At 35.5% G+C, this 24162-nt stretch overlaps 1 long non-coding RNA gene and 1 other non-coding gene across 2 annotated transcripts in view; both read right to left on the bottom strand.

Moving 5' to 3' along the window:
• Window positions 1-24162, bottom strand: part of LOC128198535 (uncharacterized) — a 96153-nt gene that overhangs the window by 51862 nt on the left and 20129 nt on the right. The window contains exon 3 of the long non-coding RNA XR_008251292.1: window positions 5962-6018. This is a non-coding gene — a long non-coding RNA (uncharacterized LOC128198535). The remainder of the gene's footprint in view (window positions 1-5961; window positions 6019-24162) is intronic.
• Window positions 10822-10894, bottom strand: Trnak-cuu (transfer RNA lysine (anticodon CUU)). Its single transcript has one exon. It is a non-coding gene; the product is annotated as a tRNA-Lys (tRNA).

Genomic DNA, 24162 nt, shown 5'->3' with positions numbered 1-24162 from the left:
TTGCCATCGTCGAAATCTAAAATGGTAGGTACATATTATTACATTTTTATCGAAGATAACAAATTTCGACAAGTCTAATCGAACGTCAGACAATGGTTCAAACTTCCAAAATCTTGATCCAGATTCTAAAAAGACAAAGCTCGTCTACAAAATAACCTTTAAGGTTTTAAGGTTTATATTTAAGTAATTGCTTAATGATGCTCATATTAACATTTACGAAGAGCTGCAATCGAAAGACAACGACACTGGAAAGCGACAGACGACAGTAAAAAACAAAAAGTCGCTAGTGTGTCCGTGCTATCGCTCTATCTCGCCGCGAAGTCTGACAGAGCCGCAAGTCTCAATCTGCATCAACTCTTTGGAATGCCTGACGGTTGTTTGGATCAAACTTGTTATAAGATTACTTATGCGTTCTCAATTCCTTTTTGTTTGTGTTTATTTTGTCAAAGGCTTGCGCATTGCTACCCTTCTACCCATCATGGGAAAGTATGATGTACGAGTATTAACATAGTAACTTTTGATATCGGCTCTTCTCTCACTACAGATTCTATTCACTATTTTATTATTTTAGTTGCTGGACTAAGCCGATATGTAGTATCACCTGATGGTAAGTGGAAAACTAATGCCAATAAACATAGACATTCTCAAGCTCTTAAACTCTGAAAATTTTTAACCGATTTAAAAAAGGAGCTCTTTATTTTACACGTACCTATGTATTTGTCTATTTTCCACGATTTTTTAAAATCTACTAATTACTTTAGGACGGGGTAGCAAGGTTTTAGTAAACAATTTTACAAGAATATTTTTTGTTAATACTCGTGGAAAGATTTTTCCGTACGCCAGTAATAATATACGGCTATTAACTAAATTGAACATAAATCAGTAATAGGTATAACAATTATAGTAATCGAAGTCAAGATTTAGTATAATTAGTTAGGCACAAATCGCTGGAATAGTTAAATGTTCTAGATTTCGATTAAAGCCACTTGTGTTGGAATGTGTTGCTTGCAGTTCACCTTGAGGATTTTGTGTTGTTTCCTGTCAATGTGTACGACGAGTGCGCAGTTACACTGAGATTCGTAGCTATTAGGGTTCCGTGGCCAAAGTAGGTACCACTCGCTAGTAGAAACGTACAAATATCAAGTTTTGCTTGAAAGTGTTTGTAAAGTAATAGTTGATATAAACGAAGTTCGTTTCTATCAATATCAGCCTATTTTATAAAGATACCACATTATACACAAATTACCAAAAATGAACATGAACTTATATTCGTTTTAGATTGAATAAACGATATTAAACTTTGACTCCTCTATATTTAATATAGATTGACTTTAATTGTGTAAGTATCTAAATCTTTTCCTTATATATACCTTATCTGGTTATCACTACTTGTTACTTGTATAATATAACTAAATATATAACCATGTATTTTTTCGGGATAAAAAGTAGCCTATATGTTGCTCCATAACCTCTTCTATTAAATCTTCTATTCCAGAAATTACCCCAGACAAATAGAAAACAGATAGACAGACAGACGAAAGTTTTTAAAAAGCTTGACTATGTTTTAGTATCATGTAAATAGCTATAGCTAAGCAAGTTCGTTCGTAACACTGCCGATGATCTGCGCGGGGCGGGGGGCGTGTAGCGATGAATGAAAAACCCACGACTGATGCACCTCACTCCCCCACACGCACGATTTCACACCCACGCCTCCCTTCGCCCGCATATCATCCGAGTGTTATCAACGAACTTGTCAAGCTATATAAGCACTTAAAACAACACAGTTATTTTGAAATCATAGACAGAGGCTTCATTTATTATGTATTAATAAAAGTTATCTTACTCGACCTAAATAATTTGTGTTTCTCTAGAATTTGTAACAGGAGCGGCGTAACCGATTGTGATACGGATTGAACCCTTATGTGCGAGACCGGGTCGCACTTGGCCGGTTTTTAAGTAGTCAGTAGTCAGATAAATATTGATTCATTTGATATATTGTCTACCCACGTCCTGTAGATTACGTTGTTTAATACATACTCTGACATTTTTTAAATGTCAGTTAATGTTGTGTCTGTAGTGTGGGTTTTTTGGTAAAAATATTATGACATACGTCCGAAATCAATAAACAGCTTAAACCTACTTCCAATTTAAAAGTAATTTACCTTTGGTCAATAGTAGGTTTTACAATAGGCGCTTGACTATAATCGTAATAGTAAAGCAATGATGAGGTCTAGGATGGGACCAGCTTGCCTAGAAAGTTTCTATATAATATTTACTGCATGTCTATACTAATATTAAAATAAAAAAATAATTATCAAAATCGGACTACACTATAAAAAGTTATTCGTGATTTTACTTTACATTAACTAGTATACAATCAATCATCCCCTGTATTCCTACTCTTAGGGTTAGATGTTTTTTTCAAATTCAAAAATCGGACTGCTCAGCAAAAAGTTATATGTGTTCATACATAAAAAAATATACACGTCAAATTGTTAACCTTCTCTCTATTTTCGTCCGTTGTATGGATAAAGGCGGACTTAGTATGATAATGTTGGATTTTTTAAGTCTATATCAGCTCAATAGTTATCATTAACTATCTATGTTGATAGTGACAATCATCATCATCATTCTCAACCCATATTCGGCTCACTGCTGAGCTCGAGTCTCCTCTCGGAATGATAGGGGTTAAGGCCAATAATCCACCACGCTGGCCTAATGCGGATTGGCAGACTCCACACATGCAGAGAATTCTCTGATATGCAGGTTTCCTCACGATGTTTTTCCTTCACCGTTTGATATACGTGATATTTAATTTCTTAAAATGCACACAACTGAAAAGTTGGAGGTGCATGCCCCGGACCGGATTCGAACCCACACCCCCCGAAAGCAGAGATCATATCCACTGGGCTATCACGGCATCAATAGTGACAATAAACAACGTATAACATGCTCTCCGGCATGGGAGAGTGTATGGCATAAAAAGCTTTCATCTGCTCTAGTTTGTTGTGCCAGTTTTGATCGCCATAACTCATCTACACATTTTTCTTATCTATGGCAAAATCCTACAAAGCTCTATTAAGATAAAATCAATACGTGTAACATTGCCTGTGCAAAAACACATGCATTGTTCCACAGACAAAAACTGTTAAAGACAGAATCAAATTTATAATTGCAATATTATGAAACCGATAACACATTTCCCATACGCGTTACGTACTGTACCACAAGAACTATGGTACAATACCATCATACAATGTGTTTCCCATAGCGTAAATAGTACAAACCGCGTGACATGGAAATATCACCTTTATTACTAGAACAATACGAACTTACGAGTAAGTTACTAGGGTATCTTGTAGGCTCTCACGCCTAAGCAATAGTATTTAGATCGGTGCCTATCAAAAGAACAATTAAAATTGAGAACACTAAATACCTAGCTAGTACATACATATGAATATATTTACATTTCGCAGTATTTGTTTTGTAGCATGTATGAATATGTGATTTAATGGCGACCTTCAAACTTGACGATAATAACCACTCGATAAAAAACATGAGCCAAGTTCTTTACAAACAATTTTGGCATAGTTGCTAACGGATGTCAAGTTCTACGCTGTTAGTTTAACTAACTTAGCTTTATCAATTTGTATCGAAATTATTTTTTTTGAAATTCTGAAACGTCAGATTATGGTTCTTATAGAGTTAAGTAAAGTCAAAAACTCAACATTAAAACTACGAGGGATCCACGCCTTGGTCAGAGAAGAGTCCACAAGAAACTCAGCCATGGTTTATGTTTATTTTTTGTTAACAACATTTAATGATTAAGTTAATTAGTTACAATAGCATGCAGTAACACTTGTCACTTATATTTGAGCACCTTCAAAATAAGAATAAAATAGGTCTTTAAAATATCTGAAATGCCTTTTTAAAATGGCTACCTTTGGTTCGGAAGCTTTTTCACATTCGGAACACCTTATCCATCCATCAAGCATTGTAGAATGATTATCTCAATCTGACAAAAAGATATGTATCCATTCATTTTCGATGTGCGATTATACTCGTAAATAAGAAAAACTGTCATCGTGAATGATATTATATGATTGATGTAAGATTTCATAACCGCACATAACGTAACATGCGTACTGGTTTACATGCCTTTCTTTTGCGGTGAACACGACTAACATATTATATATGTTCTAACATATACAAGGATCGTATGTCTGGTACTTTGAATGCAATACAAACTACACGACGATGTAGCAAAAGCCAATGATATTAAATACTGTTAGATGTGTTACTAGTGCTTGAAAAAAGAGGCGCTCAAAAGAGGAAATTTACTATACACAACTCGATGTTAGTTGTGGTCAAAAACGAACGTTATTTAAACAAATAATACCTAAATATCGTCTACAATGTCGAGTTGTTTGTTCAGGAAGTGTAAAAACTATATACACATAAAAATATAATGGAATTAAATACAAAATTGTGCATATGTGTGCTCAGTATTGTAGCCTTATTATTCGGATCACTTTATGCGATGATGTAGGGACGTAACCGATCTATAGTATAAAATTATCATTGGCAAAACCATTATAAAACGTGACAATTCTAATCGTGAACCGTAATAATATGAAAATTAAGCTTTTCTAACAGAACTTTATCGGGTTGTGTACTCGTACTTAGCATTTCCTCTCACCAAAAGATTGGGAGTGATCGCTTTTGCGATAAGGCCGCCTTTACATGATATTCGTAGTTTAAGTTTCTCTTATATGTGTTATTTGGTTTTTATTTTTTCGTTTTCTACATTTTGTATTATTATCTACAATGTGCAATACTTCAAATTTTTAAATAAATGAAACTTTTTTGTGTATAACTTATTCTATTAAAATATTCTTCTTCTATTCGATAACCAAACAATTATTAAAATTCCAAGAAATATTTAATATTAAGATGCCGAAAAAAGTAAAATCAAAGAATTGAATTGAAAGTACCTACAAAACGGTGGTAAAGTCACTTTAATGCCTTCAAAACAAACCAGTGGGCTAATCACACAACTAGCCAAAGCCTTGAAATTAAAGTTCCTTACTTAATTTCCATAACTTCATTTAATTGTCTTACCAAGTCACTATGTCACAAAAGAAACCAACTGTCATTTCAGGTTACTAGCTGCTGTGGTATAAAATTGGACGAAATGACGCGCGCAATGCCCAGAAGCAAGGCTATATTATTCGCACGGCTGCGCAGAGGTCATCAAAATAATGTAATACATCGTTTTGGTGGTACAAGGAGCCCTTTCGTCAACAATGTTTAACCTTTCTCTACAAAGCAACAGTTCAACAACTTCGTACAATGTACAAGTGTTAAATACATAAATGTGATTTGCTTTTTACCATGACCATAGAATACGTAATAGCCGAGAGGTTAAATTACTTGAAGTTAAAAAGGTCATGTCTACAGACAGCTAATATTTTCTACAAATAAAAATACCTATTACATTGTAATATATTTAATAGTTTGAAAATCAATAAGTCGAGGACTTTAATATTTTTTTTTTTACGAAAAGTCATGCATTACGAGGACAACCGATCGGTTGACGAGATCGATCGGAGTCGATAAGAGTATTTAATTATTCATATTGTACAATCAACCCTCTAATTGATCTATTTAGTTTGAAAATGTTGTTGTGAAAAATTTTCAACATTTTTAAAGTAAATAGATGAATGTTAATTAATTTAATGTTGATATAGTTATCTGAGACATATGTACAGACCTGTGGCGTGCACTCCATAGATAAATAACTGCTCTGCCTACTCCGAGGACTCCGTATGAATCTTTGTTGGCGATTGCCATTTTGTTTGATGTGTATGGTACTTGTAGTGCAAACTCTAGTTAAAATCTTTGTTCACGCCACAGGTATGGACGTAGCATTGGAATGATAATGATGTTTGGTGTAATCACCTTGTGCAAGCGATGCTGGAGGTCGCCGTCAGCTCCTGGGGCGATCGACTGGACAGCCTGCGAACAATGGAAATAACAATAAACAAATGACAGGTCAAGGCCGAGACAAAGTATACATTATAGTACGTAACAAACGACATGAATATGCATGTCGGTAATGGGTTCGAGTCCTGAAATAAATTGAGCTTTTCTTTTTTTAATTAAATTTTCATTAAAAGTTATAAAGCAGGGTCATGCGCGGTGGATTTACAAGACCCCCGGCTGGGCCGATTGAGGTTTCCTTCCTAACTCGACCGTGGCTAGTTAAAGCCCTACCGTTAAAGACGTACCGCTGTGCGATTTAGCGTTCCGGTGTCGTGTAGAAACCGAAAGGGGTGAGGATTTTCATCCTGCTCCTAACAAGTTAGCCCGCTTCCATCTAAGACTGCATCATCACTTTATCATCACTCACATTAGGTGAGATTGTAGTGAAGAACTAACTTGTAAAATATAAATGTAAATTATAATACTGTATGACTATTTCAAAAGAGCAACTGTTGAGTTTCTTGCCGGTTTCTTCTCAGCAGAACCTGCCTTCCGAACCGGTGGTAGAATCTTTACAAATAGTCAACTGACGTGTCAAAAGTGAAATAAATGAATTTTGAATTTAAAAAAAAAACAAAATTCTCAGTCCAGTGTGAGGAATCTAGTGCCACGGAGAACAGTTTAAGGCGTTTTTATCATTGCCTTCACCATCAGATGATAGTAAATTGATAAGGTGGTTAAAGAGTCAACCTGTTAACCCCATTTTTAAACAGCGTGTTGGCTATAAGCTCAGTTTCCCCTCTCCTTTAAGGACGGAAGTCTTCTGTTGTGGGCCGTTAATATCTATACTAATTAATATTATAAAGTTGAAGAGTTTGTTTTCACGCGAGTGAAACCACGCGGCGTTATTTAACATTTTACGTGAATATAAACGGATTTTTGAACGGATTTTACGGATAAAGTATTATAAAAGACCTTCCCGAGTGTAGGTCGTTGTCAAAATACAGTAGGCAGTGACCCTAGACTCTAGACCTGTATCTGACGTAACAAGTCATCGGGTGCCTACACTTTTATCGTGGCCGCTCGACCAGATAATGACATAATATAAATCTTGTATATGATTAATTAGTAAGTAAAATCTAATAGATTTATAGGAGCAACTCTTGTAGGTATCTTAAATGTATGTATGTATCTATATTTTGAGATCTCTTTAGAATAAAACAAAGAATATATTATAATCTTTGCATTTCTAAAGGGTAAATTGCATTTGAAACAAAGAGAAACTTGTGTCATTTTTCATTCTTCAAAATTGGCCATTGAAACTGGTAGTTCTTTTTCGAAATTCATAAAGTAGAATTTTCGGTAGTACTAACATGCGACCAACGAGATAATCTTCGATAAATAGGCAAGTTTCAAACAATGCCGGATGTACCGCTATCTCTTTCATTGCGATGAGAACAAAGAGATGAGACTGGGAGAAGTTCGCCGTTGTTGGAAGAAATTTTGTCTATTTCTCGTCTTATCGCTTGTTGGCACTACTGGTACGTACACGCTCTTCCGGACATTTAAAATCACATTTTGTATAAGACAACGTTGCATAAAAATGAATGAGTTTTTATTTCAATAATTGCATGTTTCATTTAATTGTTATGTAAACATTATGAGTGATAATTAACAGCAATTAAACGTATAAAAAATAAACAACTGTAATTGGACGATACAAAACGTTGGCATCCGCAATTTAAGTTAAATTGAGAAGAAATCGATTTTAATCTGTATTAATGTCGATTTTAATCTGTATTAATGTAAGACGATTTTGTAATTGTTTTAATGCGCTAATCTCTGGAATTACTAGACTTTGAAAATTGATCTATGATTGCAAAGTACGTACAACTTCGGCTATGCTAAGGTGTTTTTCTTTATATTCTTGTACAAGGAGACGTTTATATCTTCTCTGGGTGGATTTTTCCGAGCTAAAAAGTATCCTGTTTGTTGGATGTAATCCGTGTCTCTCTGTTGTGCTTTTCATTAAAACTTTTGTGACGGCCTTCGTGGCGCAATGGTATGCGCGGTGGATTTACAAAACGGAGGTCCTCGGTTCGATACTCGGCTGGGCCGATTTAGGTTTTCTTAATTGGTCCAGATCTGGCTGGTGGGAAATTTCGGCCGTGGCTAGTTAACACTACCGGCGTAGACGTACCGCCAAGCGATTTGGCGTTCCGGTGTGATGTCGTGTAGAAACCGAAAGGGGTGTGGATTTTCATCCTCCTCCTAAAAAGTAACCCATCTTAGACTGCATTATCACTTACCATCCGGTGAGATTGTAGTCAAGGGCTAACTTGTAAAGAATTAAAAAAAAATCGGTGCAACAGTTATACCGGAAATGTTTAGGTTAGTTAGTGTTTAAATTTTGTTTTTTATCTAAAAAACAAAATTTCACTTTCGCTATTATAATATTAGCATATAGTACGAAAGAAGTATGGTACGAATAAAAATATCGTAATCCGATATCAAATTTCAAAACTTTCCTTTACCCGCCCATTAGAAAAGCAAATATCGATCGCTAATTAGCCGGCATTCCGAGGAGATGCGCCGAAAGTGAAACCTTCTGTGGAGCGGTCAGTGACCCCGCGTGTCACGTGCGAACTGTTGGTGACATTGGCAGATCTAGTTTTGTACCATTGCGGTGCGACGTTGAAGCATTAGCCCTCATTCGCACGAGAGATTTTTTAACGGGAGTTAATAAAGCGTTCAAATATAACAAATGCATTCCTAAGTATATGTTCACACGACAGCGTTTTTAAAACACAACACTTTTTTTTCGAACAGTCTTGTATTTTCAGTAATGGGCGTTGGAAATAGACCTTCATTTAATTTCATTTATTTATTTATTTTTGAGAGCTTTAGCCATCATCGCATGAGAGTTTTTATAGTGGACGTTAAAAAAGCTCTCGTACGAATGAAGTGTTTCGCCAAGCAGTTTTGCTTGACAGTCTGTCCGATGTTGCCTGTCGGTTCATCTTCCCTTTCGTTTCTCGTAATAAATTTACCTAAACCGTAAAATCGTAACATTCGTTTTCTTTGTTCCAAAATATATATCAAATTTTACTTTACTTTCAGACATTTCAAGTCCTCTGTACTTTCGTTCACCTTTACTAAACGTGAACGTCGAAAAGATCTCCTAACCCTCTGGCCAGATGAGATTCTCTAATAAGCTGGCTTGTAATTTTGGCGTCTCAATAATTAAATGCCGATGCCTTTAGAAAGATCTCAAAATGTTTCTCAATCAAGGTAAGACCTACTCTGATAATAAATAATTTGATGTTTATTCAATTAAACAGCACATCAAGAAAACCTTTGACGTCTGGTAAATGTTTGTTTATTTATAAAACTTTGAGTGACGGCTAGCATTAAATTTATAGCATTTGTTATGCACCAGATTAAAATAAACAAAGTAAATAAAACTGAAGAACAGTGAAACTAAAACATATTTTTTTCATAGACAGAAAGTGGCAGCCCTAATTTACGTGTCAAACTATTTTGAACTGTAACACATGTATGTTTAGATTCTAGAATTGCAAGCGTATGTTTCGTTTAAGTATTTTGTATGAAGTTAATGAACGCTAATCTCCGTAACGATATTAATTAACGTTTCGTAAAAAGCGTTTCGACAATGGAAATTTTGCAAATTACTGCTTTTACTATTCAACGTGTACAACCGTATAATTTATAATTATTCTGGTTATATTATTAGTTACAAGGGTTATATTTATTTGCTACAAGCGTTTCACTCGCATATTTTCCGTTATCGTCGAAATCCGGGGATAACATATAGCCTATATCACTCGCTGATAATGTAGCTTTCCAATAGTGAAAGAAATTTTAACCGACTTCAAAAAGGAGGAGGTTCTCAATTCGGTCGGTCGGGCCATTTCTGACAGGACCACATGAAACAACACTGACTTCAAAATCTAAAGCTATAAGATATCCTCACATGGCTTGAATTAATACATCACCGGCTTAGCACCGCCTTCATACTGATCAGCAGGTAGAACATATTATGATGTTATTTTTCACTTTTTAGTTTAGTGGGTACGTTTTTAGGTTTTGAAGTCGGTTGTATTTTTTATTATTACAGAATCAGTCCAGTAGCGTACAAAAGAATAAAAAACCTTGTCCTTTTATAAATTATCCAATCAACTGCTTGAAAAAGTCAACGTTTATTAACGGAAAGGTATTTAATGTATGTTTAATGTTTTAAATAATTAATTGAAAATAATTAGTGATAATAAAACCAGAGTCGCATTACAATAGTGCGTTGAGAAACAAAGAGCAAGGCTGCCGGCTATAGCAAATAACGTTCATTCACTTCATTCATTCAATATTCTTTATTACAAACTTTTTGTTTGTTTCATCAGGTCAAATCTATAACTTGATTTTAAACCAGCTGTGTATTTATTAAATTTTGTGAACCCTATCGTCAACTGACTTACATAAAAGTCTATGGTTTAAAATTTTGCTCTTACATATTTATACACTGTGTATTGTCTATGATCATTCATAGAATTACTTGGAGGGGTATATAAGTCATAATAAACTTACTTGAAAATTAATAAGTAATATTTTTTATGTAATCTGTGTAGTTTACCCATTATGAAAACATCGATAACGAGATGCATAGTGTTATCTCTATTACCTTTTAACCTGCTAAATATATGACTTATCCACCATTTACGTAAAAATATTTTATTTTTAAATTTATAACTTCTGCAAATTTTAATTGACATGAAAGTAAATAAAGGTATTTATGAAAAAAACTTAATTAAAAAGTTATGTCGCCCAACGTGGGGCTCGAACCCACGACCCTGAGATTAAGAGTCTCATGCTCTACCGACTGAGCTAGCCGGGCAGGTGTATATTTAGCTGAAAATAACCAGTTGAATATGAAAAGTTAAAACATTTCAACTATAGGAGAAGATATCTAAAAATTCAGCTATTTGTTATTATTCACTACGTTACTTGTATAAAATGTAATACTTAGCATATTGTTATAAGAATAATTATTATGCAACAATTCATTCTCTACTTCAAGCCTTTGTATCTTTTACATAATTCTTTGTTTATTTAATAGTAGAATTTTTCTCCAATGAAACCTTTTAAAATTTATTATTCAATGATTTTATTTGAAAGTTTAATACTTTTAATATAGAAACGTATGCTATTGCCCTAATAAGTTATTTCACAAGCAGTTATATGAATAGCGCTTGAAATATGCTCCGCTTACAGCTTTCGAAAGGCCACGAGATCCCATGAATGGGCACCAAAGGTATTTACTAACTATCAGGTAAACCTCACTTCACATGTGAACCAAAAAATACATGGACTACAGTAATTCAAACTCAACAAGAGATTTTCTTCAAAGACAAGAGATAAAGGCGTGATATACACTGACTCATTAAGTAGCTAAGTGAAGTATTGTACGTTTAATTAAGCAAAAAAATACAACAACTTGAATAAATTTAATCTGTATATTACATAAACAACATATATGTTGTCTTGTCCAACACATTTTCAAATATATCTCTAGTTATACATCAAAAAGGTTAAAAATTATTTATACTATTTCCACCAAAACCATCTCATTTCTTCGTACCATACATCCTCCTCAATAGTCCTTCCAAAGACAAAAACAACAATAATTATTAAGTACCAAAGACTAAATGCATGCACATCCAACTTTTCAGTTGTGTGCATTTTAAGAAATTAAATATCACGTGTCTCAAACAGTTGAAGGAAAAACATCGTGACGAAACCTGCATACCTGAGAATTTTCTTAATAATTATCAGCGTGTGTGAAGTCTGCCAATTCGCATTGGGCCAGCGTGGTGGACTATTGGCCTAAGCCCTCTCATTCTGAGAGGAGACTCGAGCTCCCATATTCGGCTCAGTGACGAGATACTAAATATTACAACTTATTTGTTCTAAGTTACATAATGTATTTATAATTGTTATAATAATCTAACACTTTATTGTACATGCAAAGTAACCTTACTTGTTTGTTGTATTTTAATTAATTAATTAGACTATAAATCAATATTTAGAAGACGTCTTTACGACCAAAAGAGCTGAATTACTACAATACAATGATTGACTACATTTTAAAGTAATTTAATTTGTATGATTGGTCAATAGGCCTTTGACTAGATGACCTTCAAATATAACATTTCGTACAAGAAACGTTAGACGACATATCGTAATTTGGATGGAAGATTGAATTCATAACATCGAGTGTGAAATCGGCGCTATGTACCTACTTAAATCGGTTACGAAATCGGTCCAAAGTGAGAAATACCGCGGAGACTTGAAGATACTTTTTACTTAAATTACAAGCCAGCATTTAACTGGGAATGTTTGTTATAAATCTTGTAACTGAACATTTATAACACTTTCGTTTTGTTGATTAGATTACTTAATCTGGACTACAATTTGGACTACAAACCTCGTGTATAAAAAGTAAAAACATGCCTCTCTTTTGGCAGTTATAAACATCCTATAAATCGTCTGATACGTCACAGGATGAAAAGTTGAACTGTTGAGAATGTTAAGGCGCGGTCACCCTTCCACACTGTTTCTAAAATGAAAGTTAAATTAATAAAAGCTATTAATTTCATAGATCTCGCGCAATAAAAGAGACCGATCAAACAAGTCGCCATATTTGAGCAGTCCAGTTGAGAATAACTTTCAACAGGTCGTAGGCGCGGACGAGGTGTAATTACTTTCCCTAGCAGTGACGTCACTAATGCCCTTCCCATCTTTCGTCTTAGAAAAGATAGATAAATTTTTCTTCTAATTAACGAAAAATTAGCCCTATGACTGTGATCCAATTAGAAGTTAAGTGACGACAACAACCATGCAACCTTGAAAAGTACATTCTGGACCCAATCTGGAACTAATATTGTACAATATTAGGTCCAAAGCTTATAAAACATTATAAGCTCGGTTATAAAACATTCCCCACGTCGGAAAGGTTGCCATTCCCCAACAATCTAACATCTAGATATTATACTGTTGTGGGAATCGCTACTCGATTGTTAGGAATTTGCTAATACGTACCTACTCATATCTTGGGATTTATTTATTTCCTATACCTAGTTGATATTCACTCGCATATAGCTAAAACACCTTATTGTTTAAAAAACGCGTCCGTATTGGTCTAATCGTTTAGGATCTACGATAAAACAAACAGATACACTATTAAAAAAACTAAACTAAGGGGAGTTTTGAACAAAGTTTTTACATTGGCGGCAACTCACGATAGTGACCAAACAATTCAGGCTATTTGTACCGATATCGTAAGACATCAAATATTAATAACTAAATATTGACAAGAACCATCGAGGTATGTGCAAGGAATCAATAATATTATCATTTACGGATAAAAAGCTAAAACGTACGGACAAACATGCACGATAATATTCATGAGTTTGTACAGGTTTATTGGTAAACCGAGATAAAGGAGTGACAATAGATTACCCTCGCCATAAAATTATTAAACAAAAATATAAAAAGTCGTTTAAAAGGAATTTGAGTTTTAAAGCTGCCCAGTCAATTCCACTTTGAAAAGGAATGTTAGTCAGCTCTTCCAGTAGGTATAATCATTTTAGTATAAAGATAAGTTTGTTAGATGAAATAATTTTAACACAAGAAGAACATAAAAGAAAAAAAAAATCAGTATAACATAAATGACATTGTGTATCAGTAACATTAAACCGATAATACTGCTATAGTGCGACACTGTGTTGCAGTTATTATCGCTTTAGGCAAACTTATAAAGAGTATGTAAATAAAATTAAAAATTACGATTGGATTTATCAAAAATTAAGTAATAAAAACTTAAGACGAACAGAGATAACTTAAGTCATCTTAACTTGAAAAAACCTTTACTATTCAGAATAATTTGCAGCTTAAATACTTTTTCAGAAATCGATCCTTCAAAGTACGATTTTTTTTTATTCTTTACAAGTTAGCCCTTGACTACAATCTCACCTGATGGTAAGTGATGATGCAGTCTAAAATGGAATCGGGCTAACTTTTTAGGAGGAGGATGAAAATCACACCCCTTTCGGTTTCTACTCGGCTTCGAACCGGAACGCTAAATCGCTTGGCGGTACGTCTTTGCCGGTAGGGTGGTAACTAGCCACGGCCGAAGCCTCCCACCAGCCAGACCTGGACAAATTAAGAAAATCTCAATCTGCCCAGCCGGGGATCGAACCCAGGACCTCCGTCTTGTAAATTCACCGCGCATACCACTGCGCCACGGAGGCCGTCTAGTACGTACGTGTAGTAAGGATGCGCTGTTCTATTTACTAAAATCGAGAAATATGTTATACTTAGTTGGCTTAGTCTCGGATAGAGAGTGTGAATTCATGGAGACTCTGGAGACTAACAAAAGGAATAATAGGTGAGGCGAGGGTGAATTAAAATTTTGGAAGGTAACGCCAAGACTATAGTATGCGCATTATCATCTGAGTCGTCCGGTCATAAAAGTCAAAAAAGATAGGAATGTGCAGCGCGCCTACCTGCGCACCCTAATTATCGATAAACGGCTACCTGCGCACGTGCTAATGATGAGTCAATAATGATTTGGACGATTCTGATTGGTCGGTTTCTAATGTAATTGCATTGCGTATTTTTTTTGCTATAAATGTGTTTACTGCAATTAAATAAATACATTCATGTGTTACTCGTTGCGCACTATGGATACTAATATATAATAAATTTGGCAGAAGACGAAGATTCTGATGATGAAGACTCAGATGAAGATTAATTTTATTTAGTTAATAATTATATAATATGAAATATGTATTATATTAAATCAAATATTGTTAATTTTTTTAATTTTGTGAACAAGATACGATAATAAACTTTACTTATCGATAATATGTCTTTCATTGTTACACCCTTCACTAGACGGCTCCATAAGACCCATAAGTGCAAGCGAGATAGATATAGAGAAATGATTTATGGCCCTAAGACTCAGTTGTTAATGCTATTAGTATAACGCTTCTAGACCAAGTCAAGGAAAGGCTAGGTCAAGAATATTTGATTTGGTAGCGACGAACTTATGTAAAGATTGTTCAGAATGGAGGAAGCAATGCAAGGATCTTAAAATAAATAGTGGAATTCAGAGGTAATATTAAAAACATACATAGCAAGTGGAAGGACGTGGTTTCTGCCCATGGAAATAAAGCGTAATATGCATGTATGTATAAAAGACTAATATAATTTTAAGTGCTTTGCTGAATTTAAAAACGCCACTTTTAAATTGCATACAATTTTATTACTTATCTTTCTTATTAATGCAGTTAAGATAATCGTAACATTTCCCAGTGATTTACAGTCCATTCGCCGCCGCCGGAGTACAGCACGAGTGAAGTACCTGCTGCAATAAATGTGAAGGTCCGAGCACCACACGACCAAACCCCGGACCTCGAACCTCGGACCTCGGCTCCGCCCAGATAACTGTCCAATATATCTTTATATACTTTGGATTCTTAGTATCTAAATCTTATTTTGTTCGACACAAATTACTAACTTATGTTTAGTGATTATTACTCGAACTACTAATGTTCCTATTATTGTCTGTTTATGTAATGCACTCTTATTTTGGTTTAAAGTAAGCCGAGATTTAGAAGGCTACTTTTAAGCACAAGTCCTACCTAGGTTCCAAATTTGGTACAGACTATAATCAGTGACGTCAGGCTTAAATGTTTAAACAATTGCCAGACTGAAAGAAAATAATGCTTTAGACTCTATCACAAGACGAATCGTAGGTTTCTTAACAGAATAAAAAAAAATCTGTTGTACCCATCACATGGCACAGGAAATTGCTTAGACAGATATTGCTTCCCGACTGCCTAGGATATTTAGGACTTTTTACATTTTTATATCAGAAAAGTATTACAGACAAAAGACTGCCGATGATAATCATTAGGACTCTTAACATTAGTATGCAGTGAAAGTAATAAATGAAAAAAATTGATAACAGTATAAATGTCTCAAATATCACATAGACGTTATTGTCCTCATATTCTTCAGAATGAACTATGCTAGGATGATACTCGTAGAGTATGTGAAGGGAAAGCGCACGAACTAATGTAATATTTGCGCATCTGACGGAAGGCATTAGCATACGGGCACGTTCGCTTTCTACCGAGCCACAGTTTTTAGTGGGCTTTGCTCGGAGCGCGTGGGATCAACACCTGATAACAATTACTCATACTTACCGACTAATAGAATGAGAGAACCTGTTACTTATGTAATGGCTGGGTTTGAAAATTTTCATATCTATTATTATGAATCAGCTTTTTTGTAAGCGATGTAATAATGTTTTGGAGATGATATATTTTCTACAAGTAGTAGTAAAAACTGGGTACAAAATTAGTCCAACGGGCGGGGTTTGAACCCATAACCTCTATGAATCCGGGCCCTTAACCGTTGAACTATTGAGTCTTTTTTAATAGTTCACGGAACAAGCAATCATAGCTATTCAAGTATTGTGTGACCGGCTATTCAAGTATTTGGTGGAAAACCACCCATAAAGCAGCAACACTTCGTGCAAAGCATACGTCTTACAATGCCTACTCTATGACAATCAATCTAAGGTCTGACTAAAAAGCCTCACGTGCCTGTAATGTTATTAGCAACCCTTAAAACCGTCTGAAAATGTTGCAATCTAACTTTAATACATGCAAAGATGCGGAAGGATGGATGTTTGTCACTCAATCAAGCAAAAACGAGCAAAAGAATTGAAACGAATCTCGATAATTTCATAAAAATTTATCTACATGAGTTGAGGAACAGAACATAGATGGACTATAAGTGCAAAACTATTATGACTTAAAATAAAATCCCCGTCCGCTGGACTATTGTTCTACCCATTTCTAACATTTCTAACAGTTTCTGAGTAATCAGAGGTAAACAGAAATATTGGTCTTATATAAAAAATATTCTTCAAAAAGTTGAATGTATATGTGACAAGCAGGTTCACAGATTTATATCAGGTTTTTGGGGAAAAAGTAGCTAAATAAAGTTATTCATTTAACGTCCATATTACTATGCAATCGCCGATCGGCGAAGCGGTTTCTAGTGAAACCCCGAGCTTTCAAAGCGTGGTGCTGATGCGTTGGTGTTTTCACATCGGCTAATGGCCGCATTAGCCGCGGCGGCGCGCGCTAACGATGTCTTTAATGCTCCCAGTATTTATTGTGTTTCTAAGTAAAGCGAAAGCCTACGTCCAGCTTCATCATTATCAGCATATTTACATGGCCTGGGTCAGCCCTTCCTCCTTACATATACAGAGGATCTGGAGCTCAAACACACCAATCTGTAATTATGCTGGTTGGCGGGCTAAGAGTGATAAAATGAGTGACTATAACTTTGACCGGAAGCGAATGTTGGGCAAAATTCTCCGGCGAGAGAATGTTACCCAATATTTTGAAGAAAGATAAGTTCTATATGTATATACCGGTGGCGGGCATTTCATAGATGCAAAAAATCAATGCCTACCCTGAGGACTCAATACAAACCTATGTTGGACCAGAGAATAAAAAGTAGGACAAGGAATTTTCGAATATTTACTTATACCCTTATTGCCACTTGTATATATCATAGCCTGACTCAGGACTTGCATCCAGAACCTCATAACGCTACAAAGGCAGCGACTGGGACCTATAAAGCTGCACCTTAAGGCAAAGCACAACGATTAGTCGAAACACCGCTCAAGTAATTTTGCTACATACCACATTATTCCACGTAATAATACAACACTAAAGTATTGCTCTATGATTGCAGTAAATTTCCATACTGCATTGTTTACAGAAAATAAAAAATCTTTAACTATCCGTTTCGAAAATCGACTCAATAACAGCATTTTATAACAACAAAAGAAAGTTGTGTATGTAGTGTTACCTATCTTCTACGCTCTGATAATTTCACAGCCATTTCAAATGTAGACAACTTTATATGCGTTAGTTTCAAGACGAGTTAAAATTAAATATTTTGAAAAACTCCCGACTGTCATTAATTTAACTAGAACAATGCCACTTTTATATAAGATTTACTTCCAGACGTAAAAAATGAGTAAACGAACGATATACGAGCTCAACGTGAACGTGACAGACACATAGATGCAGACATCCACTCTTAAAGATATAAACAAATTAAAACCATAGAATAAAATACTAAGATATTCGTACTTTAAAGTCAGGGTTTAACATATTAAAAGCTGTCAACTAAAACTTAAATGGTAGTAATAAAAACGGATATGATTAGTAAGCCGTAACATCCTAAATCTTATACTGTATGCTCACTTATCATCAGGAGACACAATTCTCATAGTCATAGTTGATGATCAACATTTTAAAATCAAATAAAAACGTTAAGTTAAAAACTAATACATTAGGACTAACAGCCATAATGGTATGTAAATATTAACAAGTTTCAACTTATTTGTAAGACATCTGCCATATAAGCAAACCTGTGCTAGGACCATTCAAATCAAACATACTTCAGCAAGGCCTTAGAATTAGAATTAGTTGCAGGCCTCGAAGTTTTGAATGTACCATTATTGACCCACTAAGCCTTGTGTGTATTTGCTTGGACATCTATTTATCTCTATGTATGGCGTAATGGAATGACGATCTTAAGATACGTTTGAGATATTTATGGGTGCGTTTCAAACCCTTGTGAATTAAATAAATAACTATCCTTTTTTAAATTCAACAAGCCCTTGACTGCGATCTTATTTGATGTAAGGGACTATGCATACTAAAACTATAGCGCTTAGCTTGGAAGCGGTACATATTCATTCTATTAATACGGTTTCTTCGCGATAACATACCGGAACGCTAAGTCGTTCGGATCACAGAATACATAGTAATACAAGTGTACGTTAAGTCTTTGCACGTAGATGACTAGCCACGGCGGATACCTATCACCAGGCTATATCTCAGCCATTTTAGAAAACATAAAATCCGGGTCAATTTTGACCCGAACGGTTAATCTAAATTTTTTTATTAATGTTAACATAAAACGTGTGCGCGAGTCCTTAGTTTCGAAATACTGTTGTAGATCTATAATAGGAGAGATCTTATTATGGCCGGCTTATATTGATCATGTCTGTCTGTAATCCAATCCAATTATTACAAAAACAATGTTACAATTAACACATCAAACAACTTACAGACACGCCCCTGTATTTTCACTCGCACTGTTAAACTAAATTGTACCTTATTACTAAGACGTTAGAGTAGATACTACTGTAATACAATTCCTTTTGTGTATCATGTTGTTGAAAAACAATTTTTTGGCGAAGTATACGAATACAACGCATAATAAATTTTAAATACTATTTGGTAATCTTTCATTACTTGAATATAAACCTCGATCAAATACCTCGACAAAAGTAAAATCAATATAATAACTATAATTGCTTCATCATTAGCTGCTATATCGTAATTCGTCAAAAATATAAAACGTTTAAAAAATAAACTTAATTTGTTAATCTCCTCCTTTTCGAATGCGATTTAAGTATAAAACATTTTCATTATACTTCAGGCCAATTTTTAAAACCGAATCCAAAGCATTATCTAAACTGTCTTCTCTCCTTATCACTCCCACAAAATATATTTAATTTATTATTATTTAATATGTACTAAAAGTTAAAGAGGAATTTTTAGCCCATAAGTGAGCTCCTCAACACCACAGACCACAAAGTGCAGGACTGTCTGCTAGCTAACTGTCCAAACATGCATCCTATTTGCATTTACTTTGGGAAGTTTAGCACAAGCCAAACATCGATGTTTGTCTGAAAAATCAACACAGCGTCAATACGCTCGGTCGTCGCCGATTATGGGGACTATAGGCAGCTCGCCGCCCAACACATGTCGCTTATATTCGCTCATCACAGACGATAGTTCACAGCCGTACGACTTCTAGAAAACAACAGTTCGATCGTCCGCAAATCTCATAGTAGCGGCGACGCAGCGGTGCGTGGCAGATGCGGCTCGCTCTATTTACCGCGTTGCACCACCACACAATGAGCAAGTAGCGCCGCAGTAATTAGCAGATGAGCTCCCGCCGATGTGGAGATTGTGCGTTCGCTACACTATGGAACGTCTGTTGAGATTTAACAGATTGGAGGGATTCGGTTCTATTTCGTGCAATAAAAGTCTACACCTAGTGTGTCTGTCCTTGGTGGTAAGATGACAGATCAAATGCGTTAGTGTGAATAAAGAGGGTTCCAATAGTTTAACACACAGGAATTGGTTTTCCACAAATTATTTGATACGAATAGCGCTAGGAAACAGTTTGCTGACGTGACAGGCATGCCATTTGTCACAGAACGGATGACCAAGGTTTTGGCAGACGTGATCTGGACTACGTATGAGTAAATGCAGTGTAGAACACCCTCGCACCTTCACGAAGCACGTCCGAAGCTTAGGAAGATAGTATTAAGTGGTTGCAGACGGGTGGTAATAAAACCAATCAGCAATTACAAATGACGGTAGTACAGCCTGGAGTTAGGTGGTAGGTAGGTAGGTTCAATGGGATGTAAAAAAGAGACGAATCTACTTCAAAATTCGCGTTGTAATCATGTTGAGTTTTGAAGATTAATAAGACCGTAACACATAGGCAAGTTTCCTTAAAAAGGTTATTAAGTCATAATCAACTTCTGTTTAGGTATACACACGATTTCTTCATTTTGGAAACGTCAATTGATTCATTCAAAGCCATATTTTCAGTTTGATCCATTAGTACTTCTGTTATTGTTTTTTTTAAATTATAATAAAAAATAACATTGATAACTCCTCGTAGAGTAAACAAACTGGAAGCAATACATCACTATAGAGCATTACAAAATTAACTCTTCCATATGTAATTATATAAATGTATGCTGACATTTATATATAAAACTAGGCCAATAAACAGACAAGACATAAATCGTATCGCCATTATGTGCGAGTCCTTGGACTAAAGCACCGTTAATTACCAAATCGGTTGAGAAATTGGTCATCCTAACATTATAATTTTAATCTCTCTCTTATGAAACTTTAGATTAATGACTTTTTGATCGACTTATTTCAACTGCAACTTTTTCAAAATATCATACTTTAGAAGTAGAGTTTTTGTGACAGACCTCGTCCGCGAAAGCACTACCGCCATGTTTATTTCTGACACTAAACAGCATGTTTGTTTTATGATTTGTATGCTTTGTCGGTAAAATTAAAGAGACGTGGGTCATTTTATGTCTCATTTCAGGTTGACTGACCCAGGATGTATTGGTATTTGGTAGTCCTACGGTGTCTAGCGAAGTCTGCTCTATTACAGGTAAATATGTTCCACTTAGCTCCAGACGAGTCGCCCGCTGATACAGTCAATCATTCGCAACAAATCGACCCAGATGGATCACCGGATCTAGTCTACTCGAAGGTCCTCCGATCAGAACATCACTTCCTTAGGAAAACCCTGCTGCTCTGTCTTCAATCTAAGGCACTATTGTTAAGACTTGTGTGTCTTTACTCGTGCGCTCACAGGTAACCATATCTATTACACAGTAACACACAGCTGTTTTTTGGCAGAAATAAGCATAGCACTATTATTTATGCAGCTCGACCAGGTAAGTAGTAGTACTTAGTATCACCAACAAAAGTACAAAGGGTAGTAAGTACAACTAGTGCACACTCGTCTAATATTACGTAAACTAAGCCGGTGTAAGTATCCGTGATGATATCAGTAGTATGCTCTATTTAGTTTGAGAGTTGTCTATAAGGATATGGTGTTGACGCTTCCCGGAATACGTTACTCAATCGAAACCGTAAAAACTTAGGTAAATGAAGAAACATATCGCCTAGAAAATCGCGCATGCATGGAAATTGTTGTTAAATTTATAAGTACTAAATGCTTGTTTTAACTAGGTACATGTTGCTCCAGTGATTCGAGAGATCTTAAGGTCATGAGTTCTAGGGCTATGTAATTTAATATATTTATTTTCGAGAGAGAGTTAACGTTAATGTAGTATCTCATCAGACTATTTTTATTTCGACGGTCTCCGTGGCGCTGTAGTATGCGCGGTGGATTTACAAGACGGAGGTCCTGGGTTCGATCCGCGGCTGGGCCGATTGAGATTTTCTTAATTGGTCCAGGTCTGGCTGGTAAGAGGTTTTGGCTGTGGCTTGTTACCCTATCGGCAAAGACGTACCGCCAAGCGATTTAGTGTTCCGGTACGATGTCGTGTAGAAACCGGTGTGGGTTTTCATCCTCCTCCGAACAAGTTAGCCCGCCTCCATCTTAGATTGCATCGTCACTTACCATCAGGTGAGATTGTAGTCAAGGGCTAACTTGTAAAGAATAAAAAATAACCTCCGAACACAGGCATCTTCTCGTCTTGAAAGATTTAGACCCATAAAGCTGCGCTAATGCAAGTTGGCGGATTTAAAGGGTTATAATATTAAATTTACCAACCACAATAAAACGTTAATGATTAGCCGACGTTCTCTGTCACGTGGATCTAACACCACCAACTTCCAAACTCCGGACTGAGAGTTGTACTGAAATTTTCTCGAATGAAAGAAAAGCACAGTATTACATAGTACAACCCAGGATCAAACCCAAAGCTTTGTGATCTGAAGCCACATGGGCTTACCTCTGGAGCGTACAGCGATACGTCAAACTTTTAATGCCCCTTTTTTTTACTTTACTTTTGAATTAAAAAGTGTACTTTATAAGCCTTTGCAATATAATCACGTAGAAGCATTTAGCGCTGAAAATAACCAATCCAATAAAATAAGCAATACATGCTCGTAGGTAGTGATGTAGCAGCGCTCGTGGGAACGGGCGGCGCTACTATCGCGCGATCGCCGATCTACGTGCAGCGATCTGAGGCGACGCGTCGCGCGCTGTGCCGCAGATAAGGACGACTGTACACAATACTTGATGTTCTATTAGAAATTCAATTTATTGAAATTCGTTCTTTTCCTATACTTAGTTAATACATATTTGAATACATATACAACATATTTGAAACATCAAGTTTGACTATTTGTAGAGACTCTGTTCGGAAGGCAGATACTTTTGAAATAAACATTGTCTTACTAATATTATAAACGTGAAGGTTTGTATAGATGTATGTTTTTATTTATTTATTTATTTATTTATGTTTGTTACTCTTTAACGCCGCTACTATTGTAGCGATTCGACTGAAATTTGGAATGGAAATAGATTTTATTTTGGATTAACACATATGCTTTTCATCCCGTAATAGTTAGATGGTTCCCGCGGGCTTTGTGAAAAACTGAATTTCACGCGGACGAAGTTGCGGGTTGCATAGTTTACAAAATATGATTGTAATAAACAAAAAGTATTTAATTTATAAAAACATAAAACAGTTAACTTATTTCTTTAGAAACTATCATATTTAGTTGCTTCGAGTACCGACTGTTATCTGCTAACGACGCACTGGAGCTTCATCTAAAGTGGAATCGCGATCCAACTTTAACAAACTCCTTTAAAAACTTCAAGAGCCTATCCGACACATATCATAAAGTGATGAACTCTGTGATATGTGTCGGATAGTCTAAATGTCAGTTATGTCACTTACTTACCAATATCCATAAAAAGACAAAACTATTTAATAAGCTATCATACACTTATCAGAAAGTGGTAAAATCGGCCATAAGCGATACAAAAGAAATATTTTGTATCCTATGAAAAACCAATCTCAAACAATCGGTAGCTTTCATTTTTCAAAGCGACTGAGTTAGCGAATAGCCCAGCACTTATCGATAAGAACAGTGTACGATCGCCCTTAGTGTTCTAACTCGTTCGCCACTAAATAAACCAAAACGCCAAACAGCTGATAATGATGCTACTTACAGATACGTGCTACACTCCGCACATCATAAATATCTCACAGAGTATAGTAGAATCTCGCGGTTTTGTCTATCTTAACTATTCAAGATGGGTGTAATAATATCCCGAGAGGTGGTCAAAATCTATAGTTAGGTAGATATTTGACTTTTCCTATATCTCTCCTATACCTTATCCGATAACTGGAGAACTGGCTGAGGAGAAGAAGCCAGCGGGCTTGTTTTTTTAAATATTTTTAAGGCTATCTAA

Source organism: Bicyclus anynana, chromosome 1 (assembly GCF_947172395.1).
Source record: "Bicyclus anynana chromosome 1, ilBicAnyn1.1, whole genome shotgun sequence".
Lineage (NCBI taxonomy): Eukaryota > Metazoa > Arthropoda > Insecta > Lepidoptera > Nymphalidae > Bicyclus > Bicyclus anynana.
The sequence above is the reverse complement of the archived record's forward strand: the minus strand, read 5'-3'. Positions and strand labels throughout refer to the sequence as shown.